This window comes from Protopterus annectens, chromosome 3.part0 (genome assembly GCF_019279795.1).
Source record: "Protopterus annectens isolate FY-2018-M chromosome 3.part0, PAN1.0, whole genome shotgun sequence".
NCBI lineage: Eukaryota > Metazoa > Chordata > Ceratodontiformes > Protopteridae > Protopterus > Protopterus annectens.
In genome coordinates this window covers 209,710,040-209,735,601 of record NC_056731.1, presented here as the reverse complement: position 1 = coordinate 209,735,601, position 25,562 = coordinate 209,710,040, and positions in this window count along the sequence as shown.

Below are 25,562 nucleotides of genomic sequence, written 5' to 3'. Positions count from 1 at the left end.
CATTTCTCATAGCAGTTTTGCTAAACTCTCAGTTTATCTCTTTCCTTCAAATCAGAAAAAGTCCTAGTGCATCTTTTATAGTAGATCCACTTCCTGCACTGATTCTCCCTCCGTCTCTTTTGAACCTGATTTTGATTCATAGGGGACAACAAAAAAGCAGATCTAAAAATTCTTCCTTTGTATCTATAGTCCATTAATAATGAAGACAGTAGCAGATCTATACCTTGCTCTGGGGTATCACTATATTCCAGTAAGCCTGTGTGATAGTACCTCTTGCTGTTCTGTGATCCCTTTGTCATGTATTTCAAAGTTTGCACTGTTCTCTAATTCTGACAGTTTCACTGTTATGGATGATACTTGACATAACATGCTGAAATTACATTTTTGCTGAGTGTACATTCTATTAAACAATGGATGGCTGCCTGACCTGACAGCATCTGGAATATTATATCTGGAAAATATATCTTTCAAGTGGATATCAATGTGTCAGCGGCATCATGACTCAGAGTAACCTTACCTACATGACTTCTGGCAACTTTGAATAAGAAAGAATATAAACAGAGATAGCTAGTCAGCAGTGTGATGATGGTCACTATTGATGTGGTAGACAGAATGGTTCCAGCTGTGTCCCCACAATGGAACCGATGTCTGTCTCCCTGGATTTTGACTTGAAACTAGCATGGCCCCATGTTAGATCTAGACTTAGGGAACAGTACAGAGTTTCTCTTATTGATTAACCAAGTTCAACTGAAAAACTCCACTATTCTTGTACCTTGAATGTTTTTAGTATATATACTTGCATTTCTCATAATTTGGGCATTTTAGCAGTTAGATACTGGTTACAAGTAAGTTGCCTCTAGTCTTCATAATTCAGCAAATTATTGTTATATCTTTTAAAACTGGTTTTGGATTCAATTTTTTTTTTACTATGCCCGCAAATGTTATCTCCAATGCAAAGGTACAGCTATGAGTCCAGTATTTGTGGCAACATATAATGACTTATTTATGGAGTATTTTGAATCATATTACATCTGTGATTCAGATAAAAATCCCCATTTTACTTCAGTATCTGTGTAGTGTAGATACATAGATGATTATCGACCTTTGTGGGAAGGTAATATTAGTTCTTTACAGATACTTGTTACTTTCTTGAACAATAATGCTTTTTCCTTCTAATTTACTACCAGACACAGTTTATTTCCAATTGAATTTCAGGATGCTTGTATGACAAAACTAATCAATGGTACTCTTATGACATCTTTTTACTGGACACTTTCTTCAAAAACTCTTTATTAACAGCTGATAGCAGTCATCAATATTTCATGATAGATAATATTCTTTACTCACAATTTCTGATGTTTAGAAGGATATGTAGCAATGACAAGGATGCTTTAGTTCAAGCACAAAACTTGACTCAGAAATTTGTTGATAGGGGTACCTCTGGCATATTATAGAAACAAACTAGGCAAAGTGTTTGACCAGAGATAGGGATTCCCTTCTGTCTTATAACAGACAACCATTTGTCCTAAGAATGTTAATCAACAGGTCAGATATATTACAAGTTTTAATAACTCTTAAAATTTAGCATGTTGTAAACAAATATTGACCTATTATGAAATCTGACATTTTTTTAGTAATTTAGTGCCCAAAAATTGCCACTTCACTCACTGCAAGGGTAAAACTATTGGTTAACATATAAAGGCTTTAAGAAACTATATCAGAAAAAAAGGCAGACATTGTTGTAATAAACCCAAGGGATGTTTCTCATGTGGTATTTGCACTTTTTGTAAATATATTTGTAGAAGGAAAACTTTTTAATCACAGAATAGTTATAACATTTTTCATATTAACCAGTTGATTACATGTATAACTGAGGGAGTAAGTAGTGTCCTATTGTGATAATTTTTATGTTGGAGAACCATAATGTCAGTTTAGACAATAGATCAATTTACATTTAAATGATTTGCACTGCTCAAGAGAAAAAGAGCTTTGTTTCAAGATAAACTCAAAAATCCTAGGACAAATTTTTTGTGTTATTAGTTTTGACAGGGTTATAAATTTAACACCCAATACATACGAAAATGTGTGCATTTTACAAAAATTGAGAATGTCTAAACTATTTTCTTGGGAGCTACCTTTGCATCTGTTCTTAATAAAATGCTTTAAGTTTTAATGTAACTTTATGATTTGACCACTATTGTATCAGGTGTTTCTCCAGTCTATCATTTGTTTATTTTAATATAAAGTATTTTATTTAAATTTCTTAAGCAATAAAAACAACAAAAACAAAATATTAAACAATATATAAAAATATAAAGGTGCATAAAGACACTAAATAGAAATAACTGTATGTACAATGTACAGAAGTTAAATGAATTACAAGCAGGCAGCAAACAAAAAACATACAACCAACCTCATCCTCTTGCAAAATTATAAGATATCTGTACGATAACTCAAAATCAAGGTTAAGCCAAGTTACACAAAATACACTTGCATTATCATTAATAAGACTTTGCTTGCAATTGATGGCCATGAATTCTTAACTACATGAACTATTTGGTAAGAATGTGAAGCACATAATATATTTATCACTATGTTTCAAAAAGATTGCCAATTTAATTATTTAAGGTCCAACCAATTCTTAGTAATTTAAAACTTTTTAAGCCTAAAACTGATGAATAATATTCTCAAATCAGTCAGCTAGTTTCATGGGTGGTATGTTTAGTATATTAAATTTCCAAGTAAAGTCTTTGCCAATTTTTAGTAACGTAAAACTTTTATTAGTATAAAACTGGTTAATAGTGTTCTCAAATCAGAGTAATCTAGTTTCTTGGGTGATATGTCTAATATAGTAAATGTCCATGTAAAGTCAATGTTATTGCACTCCTGAGATTTTAATTTATGATTAATTGTAACAACAGATGTTTAACTAATGTGCAGTTCCATAAAATATGTAACAAGTCAGTGTTATCATTATCACATGCAATACAAAATGGAGAATTACCAAGGAAATAAATAGCTTTATCATATGCATTATTCACAATTAACTGTCTCAGGGATTCAATACATTCTCTGTAGACTTTGAGCAAAGCCTACACAGGGTTTACATATGTGTATGCTGAGCAGTAATGCTAATTGCATATGCATACCATGCATCATGCTTACACTAATATAAGTGGGGTTTCATGGCCCAAGAGACCATGCAGAGGAGCATGAACACAGAGGGAACATGCATACAAGTTTGTCTATGGGCAAATTTTGGTCTGTGAGATTGCATGGAGAGCCATAATGACTACCAGGGGTGAAACTACTGCAATGATTGCAGTATTAACACATTACAAAAAATTGGACTTACAATGTACACCACAATTTTTGGGTAATAAAATATTGAATGTTGGGGTGATCAGTAAGGGCAAATACTATACAACACTGATACACTAAGCAGGGAAATTGTGCTGATTAAAATGGCCACACACATAAATGGTAAGAGTGAAGAAAGAGGGCATGTACAATATGACAATGTATACAAGATAGGAAATGTCAATGTATGTACACTTCCAAGACAAGACAGTAGCATAACATTAGACACATATATACACAGCACAGTGTGTACTACTGTTTACAACTCCTGTGCGAGTATATTCATGTCATCACATGTGATAGTATATATGTGACTGTCACAAGAGGGTACATGCAAATGTTGATAGATGAATGGTTGTAATATGAACATCACTAAACTGAAGAACACAGTTAGCAAGGATGTTTTATAAACTAGAGGGTATGTCTGTACCTCTCAACTGTTCAGATTTTTGTAGAATGTCCAAATTTTTGCCTCATATTTTTATTCTGTTCCATATAACATTTGTAGTTTTTTGGTAACTCATTGAGGATCGAAGTGACTGAATAATATTAAATAATGACAAATATTTGAGTTTCAGTCTTCATATCCTTCAGAAAATACATAATAATACAAAATATGTTATTCTAGCAACTTTCTAAGTTTATAGGAGCAATATTTAAAATCTTGACTTTTGTCGCCCCCCCCACACACATTATATCTGGCTTTTCCAGATTTCCTGCTCTGAGAGGTTGAGAGGTGTGGTATATGCATGTTGTGAAGATTTTCAAACTGAATTAATTGAATGTGACTGAAATGTGAGCATGCCTCACAAACGCTCATGGAGAAATAAGCAACAGACTCATGGACAACTGCTGACAGAAACAGGCACAATCATAAACAGTTTTAAAATATCAAAAACATTAATGTGCGATATTGCCAGAATATTTGAGTTTGTGTTTTTATATGTGTTCTGTAGGAACAGATGTGTACAACTATAATGATTGCCACTATTCATTAAGGTGAAGTCACCATCCCCTTTTCCAAAAATAAACTGCCTTTTGTGGGGTTATGTGGGACAGTGTTGAATTCAGGGCCAATCCTGGCCATTTAAGAGTTTTGCATGACACATAAAGCCGCAACATACATGTGTAAGAATCAAGACCATGCCAACAATGCTGTCAATGATCTGTGTACTTACTGTGAGCAAGACAGAAATACATATCACAAATGCATCTTCTGCAAAACCTTGAAGGGAAGTCTGCACTGTCAATTACTACTAGGTCTGCATACCAAATAATAGATCTGCATAAGCAAAATGATATGTGCAAGCTTACCGTGCCCAATGCAATACACATGACGAAAGCATCCCTGGCTGACATAGGTATCGGCCATAAGAATAGCAACACTTAAAAACAACACACTATTATGAGTTCATTTCCTGTACACGGCTGGGTATTGCATGAATCTGACACATGTAATAGCAATGGATATTGTCTGAAGTATCTGCAATTGATTTGTGAATTAAGAAGTGATCCATTATAATGAATGGTACAGCAGTATGTGAGACTGATGGTAATGCATCAGCTATGTGCACAGAAACTACAACACTGCAAAGTCAAGTGTCAATGAGTGAGGAAGCTGTCATTGTAATATTGTACACATACCAAACAATACATGGAGCACATTCTATAAGTGTCAAACCTCACCACATGTGCCACATGATCGCTATCCCCCTGACATTGCCAATGAAAATGTTATACTGCCATGAAATCCTGACATGCATGTATATGTGCTCATGTAAACTATCAAGCAGTAATACTGATGTGATGTACTGTTACATCTGTGATGCCATATAGTCACAATATAGCTGTCCCTAGGATACAATTGGACTTCAACGTTTCATAGTTTCATAGGATATTACTAGGCTAAGGTTGCAAAGTGACAGAAAATCATAGCCATATTTAACATGAGTGTCACAATTTTAAATAGGCTCATTTATTTGTGTATGCTATGCTATCTAAGATAAACTGCCTCTATCCATGAGGGACATCGGTGTAGAACCATGAGTCCAATGATCATTAACCTTTCATTGATGTAATTTGTACTTGAATAGGGACAGAAAAGGCCTTTGCTTTACAATAATGGCAAGCTTGTCCAAGAGAATATATAGTGTCTTAGGGACATTTCTAGCCAACATCATTTGCTATGTTAGAGGATAGGTTAACATGTTCGGAACAAGTGACCCTCTTACAGCTTGCGTTAACAACGTGTAACATTTCCATCAGGGCTGGATTGTAGAATGCCCTGTAAGGCAAACACAAATCATTCCTTAGTAGTCTGTAAGGGACAGAACACAGTGATATGCCTTTCAATCTTTAGAAACTTCATGTTTCAGTATATTAGCAAATTATAATGCTATATACAAACCACCCAGTGCAGTTATTTCATTTACTATGAACATTAACTTGTTTGAATTAAATATTAATTGTATCATTTTTCTCAGCCTCTGAGTACTGAAAATCAGACTTGGAAATTCATAACAAAGGGTCCAAAACATAAGCACTATCATATTTCTCAGACTAAACTATTTTCACATAGTAGAATCCATATTATTTGTGATGGTGAATCTTTCTATAGTCTTACTTAAGTTATTTAATAACATATGTATATGTAAACAAATATGTCTAGAAGGAACAAGGTTAAATCTAAGGGTCAAAATCATTGCATTTGAGAAGTATTCACTGTGTAGTCAGACCACTGTTATGAGGCAGGGAGTCTGTCTTCAGTGTTGTTGACAATCACAATATGTTTCGTCAAGTAATAAAGCTTTCGGTTAACATACAAACATAAAATCATATGAAATTTTCCATTATTTAAATAGCGAACCTAGTTTTATGTACTGATTTTATGTACTGATGAAGAGTGGTTAATCCGACTGGCGAAATTTTTAACATAATTGATAACAGTGGGACTATTGTTAGATATTTTTGTATTGACAGCCTGTAATGAGCTAGTGATGTTATCTTCAGTGGTGACCCAGGAAGATGGACCAATGACCACGGAAGCTGAGATGAGGGGTCTGATAGTCTTGTAGCAGCCTAGGGATGGACCATTCTGCTTTTTCTGATGACTTTCTTTCTGTGCTATTGTTATCTGTAGTGTATTTATAGTCATATTCTTGTTGTTGCATATGACAGCTTTTGGACATATGATGGACAGAATTTGCTGCAAATATGTGTGTGTGTCATGTGTGTGTGTGTGTGTGTGTGTGTGTGTGTGTGTGTGTGTGTGTGTGTGTGTGTGTGTGTGTGTATGTATATATATATATATATATATATATATATATATATATATATATATATATATATATATATATATATATATATCACTATATAGCACTGCTATAAAATATCCAATACCCCATAAAAATAGAAAAATCAAGAAAAAGAGTTCCTTGACTCATACAAATGTTTGACCCCAAACAAAAAATTATAAACTCAAATAAACAAGAGAAATCTACAAAAAATTGGGAAAAAATTGGGGACTATGAAAAAAATGCAGAAGCCAGAGAATCAAGAGCTGGCAAAGAGTAGGGGGGTCAAAAGGGGCTATCAAGGGGTGACATCATCTCACATCACCCAGTTAGAGAAAGCATCACATTTTTCAGAGTGTCTTATCATATCGAAAATCAGATATGAAAAATTGGATATACCATGGATGGTTTGAACTTATGGAGAAAACTGAACATCATTATGGTTTTCATTCGTTATCAAAATCAGATATTAAATTAAAAGATATCGATTGAAACAGTTATATAGTTATCGGTGTCATTCATTATCAACCAGTATACATTTATCTCACTATAAGAGGGTTTATGAAAAGGTCACTTTAAACAACTCCATTATTATCATTTTCTGTTCAATATTATTTGGTGGTTTCCCATTGCAATCAATATTTAATAAATAACCCATTATTGTTTTAGGGAAAGGACTAAACTTGTGAATTTTTTGTTTTTAATTGTCCACAAGTTTATTTTGTTTTTGCGTTTTGCTTGTTATTGGTAGTTCCTGGTGGTTTATTTATTTAATTCTTCACAAACTTGTGTTTTAGTTTGGACAAGGATACACTCCTTTTGTTTTAAGGTAAGGAGGACACCTAAGTGATATTAAGCATATATAAAGAGGCACATTTTGTATGTTTTAATTGTTCATCCTGTTAATCCTTACGGGATGGTTTTTGATTCATATTTGAATGAAATAAGGAAAAAATAAAATTACACAAAATTCCACATAAAATTCTTACCTTTTTACATAAATTGTTTTTTATAATCCCTATTCATTGAATGTCTCTTTTTCTAGCTGTTTTATATCAAATTTGGTTTTTGTATTATTTTTAATGTTTTTTTATAGCATTGGTAGCTTTGTATTATTTTTTATGTATTATTACTTTGCCAATAAAAGTAGTAATTATGATACATTTTATATTGCTAGAAAAGCTAGGGATTGTTAGTTTTAATGCTTTTTTGCTGCATGTTTGGTTTGCTGAAGAAGGCTAGTTGATGCTGGTATGATGTGGAATGGAAACTGTCTATATTTTTTTTTGGATTAGTTTTGTATTGCTCGTGCTTCGGGTGCTGGCTTTTTTTTCTTTTGGACTTTTGGTGGTGTGTGCGGCACATGCCGTTGGTAAATGGATAATACTATGATATGATATGATCCACTGAGTTATTAAGAATTTCCTTATTAAGTCAAGTATCCATTCATTCTGCATGACTATACTTACGGTGCAGTTTACAAGTAATAGTAAAAGTAATAGAGGAATTATTGTCATCATGACAAGGATTGATTTAAAAGGAAAACATGAAAGTTTAACATCAACAAGGTTTTGAGTAATATGAGACTGCTCTTTGTTCTGGTTATCATCAAAACTGACCACGTGTTTTCTAAAGCATTTAAGTTGTCTATGATGCTTTACTGGCACACAAACAGGACTTTGGTAAGACTGTTGAAGGCAGAATGCTGCAATGAAGTGACGCAGAGGAAGTGTTCACTTATATCTATGCATTTGAGAGAAATCTTCTAACCACCGGTGAGCAGTGATGGATAAGTAACACATTATTAGGAACGCTTATCAAGTACCACCCAACTTTCTGTTGATTGGAAAATATTTTTTCTCATGGCCCTATGACAAACGCTTAGAATACGTTATATCATTGGATATCAGTTATTACAGCAAGCAGTAGTAACATTGGCATTGGCCAATTTATTTATGCATTACATACAGAATTGAAAGCTGTGGAAAAAGTTTATTTCAAGCCTTAATGAATAGAGAAATCAGATCTTACTCACATCATAATACTAATGGGGAATATTTCTTCCCGCTATCATTAGCAATTAAGTTTGGGGAAAACATCATTTGTTTCAGTATGTGTGCCATATTTTGAATTTTATACCCAAGATCATGACAGTACTATTAGGGTTAATTGAGCATACCATCATGACTTTAGGACTGTTGCCATTGTGATGGCAGGCTAAGCAGTTTGTTGTAAAGATACCGGCCAGTATAAGTTACAATAAAATGACTTCGCGATCAGCTTCCTTCTCACAAGTCTTCTATTTGTATGTCTTCTGAAGGCAAAGATTTTAAAAGTTTTTTAAGTATAAAAACAGTGAACTCCACGTTATGAAGTATCGGTGAGAAGCTCACTGCTATACATAAATGGAGGAAGGATGCATTAAGCTGTGTTAGGAATATACTTCTAACTTTGATTGACTACAATGGACCTTGTTCGTTTCTTTATGGTTGTTTCTCCAGCTAATTTACATATTAGTTAAAAATGTCAATACAAACAGTTTAGGGGTGTAAACCAAACATGATATTCTAAGTTTAAAAGAGATGAGAAAGGTGCAGCAGTCATTGGCTAACTGCAAATTGCAAATTGGTAATGGCCAATCGAATGTAAATATTTTGTATATAAAAGCAAGACTGTCCCATCTTTCTCTACAATCTGAAGAAGATTAATTTGAAAGCTCTTATCATTTGTGAGCATCCAGGGACTTTTACTCTCTTGTTTTCTTTTAATTGGAATCATTAAATTCATTTTAAAATGGATACTGGATGTGTTTTGTGGATTAATCCGCCAGAAACTTTGCTTTTATCTTTGGGGATTCAGTGTTAGCCTCTGTGATTCAGCTGCCTTGGTTTGTGTTCTTATTGCTGAATTGGCAGTTTCACCATAGCAGTTGGAAGATTTTTTCTCTCATTAGGTTCATAGGTAGGTACTAGACTAATTGTAATAAGCTGATTGCTTTAATGCAGTAAAGTTTTTTTTTTTTTGCTCTTCACTTGAAGAACTCATGGGATAAGGCAAACCAGCTAAACTTCGGTCAGTTACTACCCTCCATTCCTGGCCCAATCAGAGACCATCTTGTACCACAGCAGGCATCAGATACTGTGTCACAGGCAGCTCACACTGTTTGGTATACCACTTACCCTCCTGTAGCACTGCATGACTGCATGAAATTTTATAAATATATGTATGTGTGTGTGTGTGTGTGTGTGTGTGTGTGTGTGTGTGTGTGTGTGTAAACATACATACATACATATATGTGTATATATATATATATATATATATATATATATATATATATATATATATGTGTGTGTGTGTGTGTGTAGAGATACATACATTCATATATATATATATATATATATATATATATATATATATATATATATATATATGTGTGTATCTCTACATAGTTGCATATGGTTTTGTAGTTATGTTCATAGCTTCATAGGTTCATAGGTAGGTGCTAGGCTATCGGCCCAAAGGCCTAAGTAAGCCTAGCCAACAAGGTTCCCTGGCTTATGCCACCCAAGAAAGTTAATTTCCTGTGCACCAGTAGAGCAGAGCCACAAAAGTGATCCCCAGGGTGTATTTCCTATTTCCCATCCACTCATCAAGATTTTTCTTGAAGAGTGCTAATGAGGAACTTTGCTTGACATAGATAGGTAGCTTGGTCCAGAGTATAGGAAGTCTCTGGGACAGGAATCTATCCTTCCAGCATGTCCTGTTTATTGTGGTGACAAGGTTTAGGTCCCTAGAGTATGTAGCTTGGAGGGATTGGGATTTCTTTAGGGATAGCATGTCCAACAGCTTTGGGTTTAACATAGCTTTATATGTTAGGCAGAGATCTCCTCAGAGTAGGCAATATGCTACAGAGTAAAGCTGGAGTTTTTTGAGATGGTCAGTGTAGGGCATCTGTTTGAGGCCAGTAATCCTCTTTGTGAGGTACATCTGTGGCTTTTCCAGCTGCTGCAGATGTCTTGTGAGGTACATTCCAAAAGGGGTGTTGTACTCTATAATGGGTTTAATGAGTGCTGAGTAGAGGGGAACAATTACCTCTTTTTTCCTGGATGAGAACCCTTTTATGATGAGGTGTGCCACATAGAAGGATTTCCTGACTGCTGTGGCGATGTGATTAGCAAAGAAAAAACTACTGTCCACCTGGGTCTCAAGTCTCTTATCACACATTTGGCGTTAAGTAGACTGCTGTTTATGTGGTAGTTCATGGGTACAGAGTTTTTACCAAAGGGGATGACAAAGCACTTTTTGGCATTGAGCTTGAGGCCATGCCTCTGACACCAGGCATCTGTCTCATTGAGGCCCTTCTGTAGGATGTCCACATCATTTGGGGACTCGACTATGACTCCTAGTTTGCAGTCATCTGTGAACATAGTTAGCCAGAGGCCTTCTGTGTTAGCCTGTACTTCAGAGAAGTAGATACCAAACAGGGGAGGTCCCAGGACTGAGCACTGTGGTACTCCACTTGTCACTGGTTTGAAGTCAGATTTGGAGTGTGCAATTTTTACAGTGTGGGTTCTGTCAGTGAGCCAGTTAACAACCCATCTTGTGACATAGGGATTTATACCTAGTTTAGTGAGTTTAGCTATAATTCCAGAATGGGGGCAGGTGTTGAAAGCCTTGGCAAAGTCAAGATAGGCTGTATGAACCATCTTACCCTTGTCTATGGCTTTGGTGACTGCCTCAAAGAAGTCAATCAGATTCAGAAGGCATGATCTGCCTTTCACAAACCCAAACTGGGTGGGGTCCAGAGTTTGGAGGTTACCAATGTCTTTGTTTATGAGTTGCATGATGATACGTTCCATGGCCTTGCGGACCAGGCTTGTCAGGCTAATAGGGTTATAGTTCCCAAGATGAGTGGTGGCTCCCCCTTTGTAGAGTGGGATAACTGTTGCTGTGCGGCATTCAGTGGGCACAAAGCCTAACGTGTGACTATGATTGAACATGGTGCTTAGGTGGGGAGCCACTTCGTTCTGAAGTTCGTGTAAAACGCAGCCTGGGATGTTGTCCGGTCCCATGGATGCTGTGTTTTTGGTTTTAGAAAGTGCAGCTTTTACCTGCATAGATGTGATTACAGGGACTCTGCATTCTTCTTGTTTAGATATGGGCCCTTTAGGGAGTGAGTGGGGGTAAAGTTAGCACTGAACCTATCTGCCAGGATGTTGGCAATATCAGTTGGTTCTATAATTTTCATGCCATTGTGCTGTAACTCAGAGCAGGTCTGGGTGTTGCCATTGAGATTGTTGACATAGCTATAGAATGCTCTGTGGTTGCTCTTAGAATCAGTGGTGATTTTGTTTTCGTAGCTATCTTTGCAGGATCGTATAAGGGATCTCAACTTCTTACTGAGGCTGACCAGGGAGCTCCTCCACTCATGGGGTTTTACTCTCTTTTGCAACAGTTTCTTCCTTCTGTTGTAGAGTTTGTTTATGGCAGGGGACCACCAGATTGGCTTCCTATTTTTGGAGGATAGCGTCTTGGTTCTGTTTGGGATAGCACGATCCATGCACTCGTGTAAGTGCTTACAGAGTGCATTTGTGTATGATTTAGCAGTCATAACTGATTTTCCATCTGCATGGGTGTCATGAAGTTTGTCACTTCTGTCTTGTGAAGCATGAATTTGGCTTTGGAGAAATTGTTTACTGTGGTTTCCTTAATGGTGGGTGGGGGCGGGATGCAGATATCTAGGGTGATTACCATATGGTTGGATCTGACCAATGAAGAGTTGACTTCAGGTGTGGAACACCAGTCACTCATGTTGATTGTTGTAGTATGTTTTACTTTATATCCTTCATATGTATCAAGCTATATATTTATATTTACTTAAACAAACAGGAATTCTGGCAGCAAAATTACTCCTTTCCTTTATTAAGGATGAAAGTAACCACTTTATAAAAAAATCTAAAAAAAGCAGAATGTGAATTCATTGTAAGCAATGCCTCATCATTGCATTATATACAAATCATTTATATAATACCAATTTAACTACATGTGAAGAATCATATGATTGCCATCCATAAATGATATTAAATCACAAAACTGTTATAAAGAAAAAATGTATAACTGAATCCACAATTAAGATATACATCCTTAGTAATCAAACTGCCATAGAAACAAAAACATTTTATGTAACTGCATAACAAGAAAAATGCCAAATTGATCTATTTCAAAAGATGTTTTAGTCAATAGTAAATATAAAGCAGCACTTATAAATAGACAAATACATTTACCTAAAATTGCATTAACTTTAAATTCCATTGATATTTTGTAAAATAAACTAAAACAAATATTAAACTATGATAAAATCTCTAGGCAATGATCACAAAAAAAATCAATGTATGGATATAGTAAACACTGTTATCTAAAGGAGGAATTTATGAGTTACATTTCCATGTTGTATTAATCCATTCAAGCCTGGACTATGTAAAGTGCCAAGTTTTATAATCCAGTTTATCTCCTTTTTATTTTAGACTTTCCACCTTTCAGAAAGATGTATTTTATGTAAATACATTTTACTTATACAAATAAACCAAAACTTGATTCTAGTATGTTTCATTGTATGTTTGTATACAGCACTTAAGTTTCATTGGCACCCAATGTCACTAAGTTGTAAGGGGATCCTCTATATATATATATATATATATATATATATATATATATATATATATATATATATATATATATATATATATATATATATATATATATATATACATACACGTGTACGTGTGTGTGTATATGTGTATCATTACTTAGTAGATCCATAGCTTCAAAACATTCTATATCCTCAGTGTGCAAGCGAGAAATTCTAAGGTACTGACTTTTGGTGATATTGTTAAAAACATGCTGGGGATGCATGCTATTATGATGTAAAAAAGTATTCTTCCTACATATAGGGAGGTTTTAATAACTCCATCAAAAAGGTCAGTTTTCACATCTAAAAAGTCTATAGTAATGGTTGAATAATTCACAGTGAATTTAAAACAATTACTTGATGTTTCTAAATAATGGACAAATTCAAGTAAATCAGCCTCTAAAAACAAAACAAAAATGTCATCCACAAAGTGCTTGTAATACAGCAACTGTGTGGAGAAGGGGTGCCCACTGAGAACTACCACATGCTTCCATTCTGCCAACACTAGGTTGGCATAACTGTTATTTATTTACATTTGTTTACTGGGAAATTCCTACTGGACACACGGGTCCTTTTTCAGTGGAGGCCTGGGGAGAAAAGCTCCACAGAACAATTAATGAACAGCAGAGTACATGAAGAACAATTGAATATACATACAGTAGCAAATAATACATACTGCAGCAAACATTAGCTGTACATACAATATGAAACATAGTAATGAACAAATATATCAATATCTAACTAAAGGCTAGGAATAAAGGTAGGCTGTATATACAGATAGTACTAAGCTCAAACAGATACTGTTCTAAACTCATATACCTAAATCTTGTATACAAATATTGCACTAAACTCAAGCAGATATAAAGCAGAAGCTCCACACAAAGGTGGAACAAGCTAGAAGGGCTAATGGGATGGAAGGGGAAGATAGAGGAGTAAGACAGGAGACTGAGTGAGTAGTATAATGGTAGTGAGATGAAGCTAGGTGTAAGTCAGTTGGATATGTATTTGGAGTTGAGATGAAGTGAGGTAGTTAAGTAAGTTATAACAGGTCTGAGAGATTGAGTGAGGAGGGAAGGGGAGGGTAAAGGGTGAGCCAGAGCCTGCAGACGAAGGAATGCAATGATCAGATGGTGTAAGGCACAGTGGCTAGTGGAGGGGAGGTAAAAGGAGGGTTACTAGTCAGGACTGGTGCATGGACATAACCAGAGACTTTTTAAGTGAGTTTTTAGTGTGGTCTTGAAGTAATTGCAAGAAGGTAATGTGCTTGCAGAGGGGAGGAGATTGTTCCATAATCTGGATATGACGCAGGATAATTTAAAGTCTGTTCCTATTTTAGTCTACCCCACCCCATTATTTTAGACTTTATTCAGATAACTTTAACTAAGGCGTTGAAAGGTATGCATACCTCTTATCTGTTGCGGCCACTGCTCAATCGCACAATCTCTCTCTCTCTCTCTCTCTCTGTCTCACACACACACACACACACACACACACACACACACACACACACACACACACACACACACACACACACACACACACACACACACAGCCACACCCACTTACACTTTCATACATGCCAAACACGCATACACTCAGACATAAACATAAAAGCATACACACACACACACACACACACACACACACACACACACACACACACACACACACACACACACACACACACAGTTTTCTGTTTTATTTTTTTTAAATAATCAGTTACTTTTATTTTTCACTTACTAAACAGCAAAAGCACTGCTTAGTGAATGTAAATAATGGCTTGCTCAATCTCACTCTCACTTTCATGCACACATACACTCTCTCACACACACACACACACACACACACACACCCACACACACACCCACACACACACACACACACACACACACACACACACACACACACACACACACACACACACACACACACGCACACTTTGCTACCTTTGTTTGGAAAAGATGAGTTTTATTGAGGTATGCGTCTTTCAAGAATATAAATGCGGTCAATATGGAATTTCTTGTAATCTGCTCTAAGAAGCTAAGAAATTTACGTCAGAGCTAATATCTATGAGCCAGTGATCCTGTTTTTTTTTGTGTTAGCTACTCTCTATCTGTGATTTATTTGGACTAATGTGCTTAGAAGTATGATCCATTTCTACTGAAATTAAAAACACTGAAGACAAGTTAATTTGTGCACAATAAACGCTGCTTTCATGATTTGGGTGGTCTGCATATAGCTGTCAAAGGTCAGTCTCTGTCTGCCTCTGAATACATATTAACTTACAGTGCATGGATTTCTGACCTTCTAGTTTGTCTACTCAGAGGCCAGCACAGTGTCACAGATGTGTGTGGCTGCACAGGAGCTTTTGCTGCATCTTACTGTACAGTGCTGAAATGTACGACCAAAAGCATGAGAAGGAAGGCAATTATTAAGTTAAGCCAGTAGGTAGTTGAAAGAATTTGCAGTGTAATTCATGTTCTTTTTTGTACTAGCATCCAGAAGAAAAGAAACTCAACATAAAAAAGTTAATCATGGCCAGATTCATGAACAGCTATACTAAGTTCAACTATCATATATGCATATCAGTGCACCTCACAGATGATAGTGTCCCATTTGGTATTCAGTAAATGACACTTCACTTAGCCTAGACCCTCAAAACAAGGGTAAATGGTAGAATATGCTAATGAAAACACAAGTAGACAAATTACATGCTGATTAACCAACCCAACATGGTGGAGCAACTCAGGAATGTATAAGGCAATCTGCACTCAGTGTAGCCATTTGCCCTCAAATCCCAAACTTTTTGGATTACTATAACTACACCTTGAAAAAAAAAACACGTTAAGGATTCATACCTCTCAGCTACCTAGATTTTCACAGAATGTCCAGATTTTTCCCTCATATTTTTGATCTGCTCCATATAAAAATTAGATTTTTTCTGGTAAATCACTGAGGAATGAAGACACAAATAATGAAAATAATGACAGCCATTTACGTTTCCGACTACATATACTTCAGAAAATGCATACCGATGTAAAATGTAAAATATTAGCAGCTTTTTTTAAATGTCTAAGGGCAATATTTAAACTCTATCCCTACTTTTGGGCCTTGATCCCGTCCATTATTTTTCACTTACCCCAGATTTTTTGAGCTAAGAGTTCAGAGGTATATCTAAGGGTTACTACTGCTATCATTAACCTGTATGTGCAACAGGCTTTAGTTCAAGGTGCTGCTGTCACCAGACCTCAGCCAAGAAGAAGAAAGGTGTTTAGACCCCATTTGACCTACCATGGACTGCATGAGATAGTCATAGAGCAATACCAGGAGGACAGGGAAATACTAGAGGAAATATGCAACCTCTGCCACCCTCACTGAAGGCCCCAAGGAAATTGTGGCGAATCCATCCCAGTGGAAACAAAGGTATATGTAGCTTTACATATACTAGTTATAGGTACTCTCCAGAGACAGGCAGGCATTACATCAGTGGTGTCACAGACCTCAGCTTTCAGAATATTACATCAGTTTTTAAATGCAAAGCTGCAACATGTAAGGGATCATATTTATTTCTCATGCACCCCGGAGGAGAGAGGAAGAACCATGCATGAATGTTATACAATAGCACATTTTTCTGAAGTTTTGGGGGCCTAGATTGCACACACATAATAAAAGCCCCACACAGGGAAAAGGGAAGGAGGTACATCAACAGGAAAGGATCCCAATCTATAAACTATCAGGTTCTTTGTAATGCCCAAGGGATTACCTACAGTGTTTGTGCAGGTATCCCAGGCATTTTTCACAACTCTCACAATACGGTACACCTGTTAACTGTACACAAGGTTTGCTAGTGGTGACTTTCCATAAGGTTATCTAGTGGGGGATGTAGGTTATGCACTGGAACCTTGACTCATGACATCTGTGAGAAACCCACCCAAGCCCACGAAGAAAGAATACAATGATGCCCATGGTAAAACTCAAAATATCACAGAACATATATTCAGCTTGTTGTTTCTAGTGTCTAAGTACCTCAGGATGTGCCCTGCAGTACGATCCAGCAACCTCTGCTGAAATACTCACACTCTGGACCATGTTGCACAATATCATTGTCAAGAAACATTTTTAACAAGGGCAGCTAGGGGCAGGACCACAGTTACCAAAACCACAGACAGAGTCAGCAGCTCCAGCAGAAACAGATGAGGGGTCTGAGGGAGAATCATCAGCCAGAGATGCTGATGACTGATGTAGGTGTGCAGAATATGCCATAGTTCTAGTTAAGTGGCAAGGATAGTGCACACTCCGACTACCTAAATGAAAAAATAAGAGCCTAAGCACATACAAATATTAAAAATGTACAACCTTTAATTAACCGTGTAATGGTTATGTTCTCTTAGAATCAGACAGAGACAACCCTGCCCCAAGGATATGTCTTGTACCTGCAGCATTAACAAAGTAAGTCTGGAACCCATATAGAAAAAAATAATAGAGTTATATAACTGATTACTGTAATATGCAAATACTCATACTTCTCTAATGTGGTACCTGTCTCAGGTGTACAGTAATGTCAGTAATTGCTTAGGACTGATGTTTGCAATATACAGCTCTGGATTTTCCTCAGTACTGTGCATCAAGAATTTCAGATGGCCAGTGTATATAAACCAGTGACCTGGTCAAGGAGGGCATCATTTGCACAAGTATACCAGTAAGCAATACTTAAACATCTACTTTGACTGCATTAATAAGAACAATAACAGAAATACAGTGAAGGTAAACAATTACAGAAGCAGTCATTCACAACTGATTATGAATGATGAGTAATAATGTTTATTCTGCAATACATGTACATTAAAAGAAGGTTTTGAGTAAGCATGCCTTAGCTATCCACTCTGGGCATCAGAGGTATATTCAACCCAAAGTCACAAAGAAATGTACAAAGGGCAGGGCACAGTCACCATCACTTGCATGAGGCATGGGGGTGGAGGGCAAGTCTGATATCAAAGAAGTGAGGGTGTGCAAGTAAAACAACAATTTATTCTTTAAGTATCAAGTTTGCAGGGCCAGTAGCAAGATATGTATAGCAGTTAACAGTACTGCTTAGATGAGTTTTGTGTGTGTGTGTGTGTGTGTGTGTGTGTGTGTGTGTGTGTGTGTGTGTGTGTGTGTGTGTGTGCATGTGTATACAAGGTGGTATAGGCAAGTATTTTTTGAATGTGTGTGTCTGCATGAACACAATCAAGCACTGTGCAAGCACTATGTTCTGGCATGTCAGACAGGTGTGAGCCATGCATGGTAGACTACTTCGTTCAGTGTTATCGTCCCACACAAGACAACCACCTACACCAGGAGTTGCACTGCTAGTTCTGTGGCCTTGGTTAGAATTTAGGGTGCTACAAGAACACAAGTAAAGCCTGCTGGATGAGCTGCCATCATGACTATGTCCCGGACCACGACCACATGGCCTACCATGTTTGGATATGGACATCGCAATCACTGATTGAGCAGTGTAAGTAGTGCCACTATGGGAGCAGGACCTTGCATAACCCCACCAGCTAACACTGGACAGTGTATTGGCTATATGGTCATGTGAATGCCGACTCTCCCCAGCAGACATTCCATAACTGACACTGCCCAATCCAGTGTGTCATTCATCCTGTCCAAGGAATCACCCACATGATCAGGTAGTCCTGACAATCTCTTCTGAGGCCCTCGAGGAACATGACTGCACCTATGTGATGGCCCTACACATTCCTCTTATGGCTCATATTGACACACCAACATAAGGAAGAGGGTGGACATCAGGTCTCCTCCGAGCACCTCTACCAACTTGCCTGTGTGGCAACTCACCCTCAGGGACTCACCTACAGTGAAAATCAACCAGTTCTGTAACTGGAGTAACCACACTACCTTGATCAACTGTGTCACCCTCAACCTGTCTTATGTCTGTGGTCTCTGTGTCATGAGTATACACAGGCATACGGATTGCATCCGAAAAGGGGCAGGCAGTGTTTGGGGCACAACTTCAGTGTCAGTCTGACCTCTGCAGTACCAGAATATGTCTATTCATCTCTGCCACCATCATCATGGGCTACCAATAAAACTGTACTGTCCATCCAGATTTCAAAGCTTCAGGGCACCTTCCATGCAATCAAGCTGTTGAGCAGTTCAAGATGAGATGACTAAAAGCCAGGTTTGAGTGCAAAGCCCTACAGAGCTTTTCTACCAGCAGAGATTAAAGGACAATGCTAGGAAAAATGGTGTACACATCTTGGCATAAAAAACACATTAAAAACAAGGAGGGTGGAGGGAGGGAGCAGCTACTGCAGCAGTGATCAATCAAACATCTACTGTTACAGCAAGTTCAATTTACAGAACTGTATTATGTTCATCATATTGATTCCTGCTGAAGTAGCCTTAGCTATTTGTGTATTTTTACATTGGGAATTTTGTTCTTGTGGCATTGCCTAAAAAGACTGTATGGGGATGGCAAGAGCCATAGCCAGTAACTGAAATCCCAGGGATTACAGATTAAGACCATCTCTGGCAAAGCATCAACATCTGTTGATCATGTCATCCCAGGCTGACAGATATGGACCTTATAAATAAAGACATAGGCGATCTCCAAACCCTGGATCCAACCCAATTCAAATTCATTAAGAGCAGATCCAGCCTGTTAAACCTGGTGGACTTCTTCAAAAATGTGACCAGGGCCATTGACAAGGGCAAATCTGTGTACACAGCATACCTTGATTTGGCAAAGGCTTTTGACACAATCCCACACTCAGGCATTACCAATAAACTTAGCAAATTGAATGTAGACCCCTTTGTTGCAAGATGGGTTGCCACCTGGTTCACAATCCAGACACACACTATCAAAGTGGGTGACTCCATATCAGTCAGCAAAACTGTCACCAGTGGGGTGCCACAAGGGTCAGTGCTGGGCTCCCTACTGTTTGGTATATACTTCTCAGACATTCAGGTCAAAACTAAGGGGTTGTGGCAGACTAAGACTAAGACGACTGCAAACTAGGTGCAGTTATTGAATCTCCAAATGATGTCAGTATACCCCAGGATAGTCTTACACAGACCAGCGACTAGTGTGTTAGTCACGGTCTCAAACTGAATGCAAAGAAATGCATCATCATTCCCTTCACCTAAAACAATGTCCCTTCACACTATCAAATCAACAACAATACCTTAAGTACCGAAGAAATGGTAAAGGATCTGGGATCACAAGTTGACTGCAACCTTAATTTTTACCACCACGTGTCTACTGTAATAAGGAAGGATTTCTATGTAGCACACTTGATTAGTAAAGGCATCACCTTAAGAGCAAAGGAGTTTATAACCCCTCTATACATAGCACTAATCAGGTTCATAATTGAGTACAATGCACCATTGGAAATGTACCTTACAAAGCACCTACAGCAACTGGAGAGACCTCAGAGGTTTCTAACAAAGAAGATCAAGGGACTCCAGCAAGTGCCTTACACAGACCGACTAAAGTCCCTGTCACTATACTCTGTATCATGTAGGCTTCTTAGCGGAGACTTATGCTTGGCTTACAGAACAATCTCAGACCCAAACCTAATGGATACTGCACATCCATAAATCAAATGGGACTAGAGTTACATGTTCCAGGGACCTAAATATGACCTGTGACTTAAATAGCATATGCTGGAGAGATAGATTTGTCTTCCAGCAACTTCTGCTTCTTTGGAATAGGCTACCAATTCATGAGAACAGAGCACCTCTATGATACTGTTCAAAAGGATCCTGTATGTCCTGGATGTGTGACTGGAGCACCGTAAATTCTTACCAGCGGTAGCCCCACAACCTTCCTGGACATGGGCAGTCATTACTAGTGCATCTATGGTATTACACTGGGATGAAACAGCTAGGCTTGAAATAACCTCCAGGTCGATAGCCTAGTAAACTCCTATGATCCTTTGATCCTTCAACAAGCATTTGGAAATAGTCTGTTTTAACACAGGTTGACCCTTCTTACCATCACAAGATATGAATAATTGATCCAAAGGTCTGAAAGATTTTGTTCTGTCAAGATAGTACCTGAGTTGTCTTTGGACATCCAAGATATGGGGTATCCTTTCTCTATCTTTGTTAGGTTCAGGAAAGAAAATGGGGAGATATGTAGTTTGGCTTAAATAAACCTGGATAACACTTTAGGCATAAAAGAAATATTATTTTTCAAAGATACTCTATCCCTGTGAAAAATTAGATTGGGTTGACTTACCATAAGAGCTTACAACTCAGACACCCTTCTTGCAGAGGTCAGAGCCATTAATAAAACTGTTTTCCATGCTAAGGACCTTAATTCAGCCAGATTAGCTGGTTCAAATGGAACAGGTGTTAGCTTCTCTAACAGAAAATTAAGATTCCAAGAAGGGGCCACACTTTTTCTTGAAGGCCTCTTATGCAAAACTTCATTCAAGGGCATTTTGACATGAGACTGTATTGAAAGAAGCAGATCCATGGGCAGATATGCTGAAATGGCTGATGAATGAACATCGAAAGAGGAATAATAAAGGCTGTAGGATAGAAACTCACACAAATATTGTACAACCAGAGAACAACTAGCCCTGAATGGGTGTTGAATATGTTGTGCGCTCGTCCTAGAAAACCTTTTCCATTTGCTAATATATGATTTTCTAATAACAGGCTTTCTTGTCTCCATTAGTACCCACTGTACATCCCAGTAAACAGGTGCCTGAAAGGAATTAAGACCCTATCATCCAGGCAGTCAATTGAATATGATTAATATCGGGTGTGTATCAAATATTCTTGTTCTTTTGTATGTAATTCCATTCTGTGAGGAAACTGATGATAATTGCCCCTGCCCATTTCCAAAAGAATGGAGAACCACTGTTATGGGCCTGAAAGAAATCCCTTCAATGATCTTGAGGGGTGTCATCTGAATCATCAGAAGTAAAATGGATATTAGTGGAAAGGGTGAAAAAAGAAACATTCCTGTTCAAGGAAAAGAAAAAGCATCTGTCTTCCAGGCCTTCTTGCATGGGGGTCCTGGAAAAGAATCATGCTAGCTGATTGCACAGAGAGGAGGCAAGGAGGTCTAGTTGAGGAACTTCTCACAGATGGATCACATCTTGGAAGACTCCCAGATCTAGTTTCCATTTGTGAGGGTCTGCCCTGGTCCTGCTTAGCTTGTCTGTCACATAGTTTTGCTCTGACTAAATGTAGAGTGAGATTCTGCTGTGAAGCTATACCCCAAGCTAACATGGATAGTCTGGAAAGGGGGTGCAACGTGGTTTCCCCTTGCTTGTTGCTGTAGCATAATTGAAGAGGCCTTGAGGACTAAATATGGTTTAGAGAGTGGAGTGCTTTATGTAGGGCAAGCATCTCCTTGACATTTACGTGCTTGCATCTGTCCTTGTTGTCCCATACTCTATGCAGTTTTATCTGTTCTGAAACAGCTTTCCAAGCAAAGCCCAAAACATCTGTGGTGACTGATTGCTTTGGAACAGGAAGGGAGAAAGGAAGACTTGGGTTTAAGTATCTCTGTTGTCTACACCAAAACATGTTTTTTCAAACAACCCCCAGAAATGTGATTTGAAAAGAGAGAAGGTGGTGATGCTGGGACCAAACTGATTTCAGATACTGCTATATCTTTCTCATGTGGAGCTCTCCCCCCTGCTGCTTCTCCATTTCAATCACTGTCTCTTTTATCGCACCTTTTCCTCAATCTCTGTCTCTTTGTGTGTGTGTGTGTGTGTGTGTGTGTGTGTGTGTGTGTGTGTGTGTGTGTGTGTGTGTGTGTGTACATGTGTGCGCGCACGCACGCGCGTGTGTGGGTATACGTGTGTGTATACATGTGTGTGTGTGTGTGTGTGTGTGTGTGTGTGTGTGTGTGTGTGTGTGTGTGTTTTGTGTGTGTGTGTGTGTGTGTGTGTGTGTATATATATATATATATATATATATATATATATATATATGGCACAACTATGTATCTATCTATTTATATATATATATATTTTTCTAACGACAATTATTTAATTATATTGCATACCTGAATGTTCATAGGTTCATAGGTTCATAGGTAGATACTAAGCTATTGGCCCTGGGGCCTATACAAGCCCAGCCAAAAAGGTACCCTGGCTTTTGCCAGCCAAGAAAATTATTTTCCTATGCCACTGTCGAGCAGAGCCACAGAGGTGATCCCCAGGGTGAATTTCCTATTTCCCATCCAGTCATCAAGATTTTTCTTGAAGAGTGCTAATGAGGAGCTTTGTTTGATATGGATAGGTAGTTTATTCCAGAGTATGGGAAGACTCTGGGACAGGAATCAATCCCTCCGGCATGATCTGTTTATTGTGGTGACAAAGTTTAGGTCCCTAGAGCATGTAGCTCAGAGGGATTGGGATTTCTTTAAGTTGTGCATGTCCAACAGCTCTGGGTTTGACATAGCTTTGTATGTTAGGCAGAGATCACCTCTGAGTAGGCGATATGTGACGGAGTAAAGCTGGAGTTTTTTGAGACAGTCTGTGTAGGGCATCTGTTTGAGGCCAGTAATCCTCTTTGTGAGGTATTTCTGCAGCCTTTCCAGTTGTTGTAGATGTCTTGTGAGGTACATACCAAAAGGGGCATTGTACTCTATAATGGGTCTAATGAGTGATGAGTAGAGGGGAACAATGACCTCTTTTTTCTGGATGAGAAACCTTTTGTGATGAGGTGTGCCATGTAGAAGGATTTCCTGACTACTGTGGTGATGTGATTATCAAAGGAGAGACTACTGTCCACCTGTGTCCCAAGGTGTCATCACACTTTCGGTGTTAAGTATACTACCGCCTATGTTGTAGTTCATGGGTACAGAGTTTTTACCAAATGGGATGACAATTCACTTTTCGGCATTGAGCTTGTGGTCATCACTTTGGCACCAGGCATCTGTCTCAGTGAGGCCTTTTTGTAGGATGTCCACATCGTTAGGAGTTTCAATTATGGCTCCTAGTTTGCAGTCATCTGCAGACTTCATTAGCCAAAGACCTTCTGTGTTAGCCTGTACTTCATAGAAGTAGATACCAAACAAGAGAGGACCCAGGACTAAACACTGTGGTACTTCACTTGTCACTGGTCTGAAGTCAGATTTGGAGTCTGCTACTTTCACAATGTGGGTTCTGTCAGTGAGCCAGTTGGCAACCCATCTTGTGACATGGGAATTTATACCTAGTTTAGTGAGTTTATCTATAATTCCAGAGTGGGGGATGGTGTCAAAAGCCTTGTGAAGATCTAGATAGGCTGTGTGAACCACCTTACCCTTGTCTACGGCTTTGGTGACTGCTTCAAAGAAGTCTATCAGGTTTAGGAGACATGATCTGCCTTTTACAAAACCGAACTGGGTGGGATCCAGAGTTTGGAGATTACCAATGTCTTTGTTTATAAGTTCCATGATGATAGGTTCCATGGCCTTGCAGACCAGGCTCGTCAGGGTAATGGGGCGGTAGTTCCCAGGGTCCATGGTGGCTCCCCCCTAGTGGAGTGGGATAACCATTGCTGTGCACCATTCAGCAGGCATAAAGCCTGAGGTGAGGCTATGATTGAACATGGTACTTAGGTGGGGTGCCAGTTCATTCTGTAGTTCATGTAGAATGCAGCCTGGGATGTTGTCTGGTCCCATGGATGCTGTGTTCTTGGCTTTGGAGAGTGTGGTTTTTACCTGTGCAGCCATGATTACAGGAACTTTGCATTCTTCCGGTATAGAGATGGGCTCTTTAGGGGTGAGAGGGGTAAAGTTAGCACTGAACCTATCTGCCAGGATGTTGGCAGTATCAGTTGGGTCTGTATATTTAGTGCCATTGTGCTGTAACTCAGAGCAGATCTGAGTGTTGCCATTGAGATTCTTGACATAGCTATAGAATGCTTTGTGGTTGTCTTTAGAATCAGTGGCGATTTTGTTTTCGTAACTAGCTTTGGAGGATTTTATCAGGGATCGCAGCTTCTTACTGAGGCTGACCAGGGAGCTCCTCCACTCGTGGGATTTTACTCTCTTTTGCAAGATTTTCTTCCTTCTGTTGTACAGTTTGTTTATGGCAGGGGACCACCAGATTGGCTTCCTTTTTTTGGAGGATAGCGTCTTGGTTCTGTTTGGGATAGCACGGTCCATGCACTCATGTAAGTGCTTATAAAATGCAATTGTGTAGAATTCAGTAGTCGTAACTGTATTGTCCATCTGCATGGATGTCATGAAGTTCAAC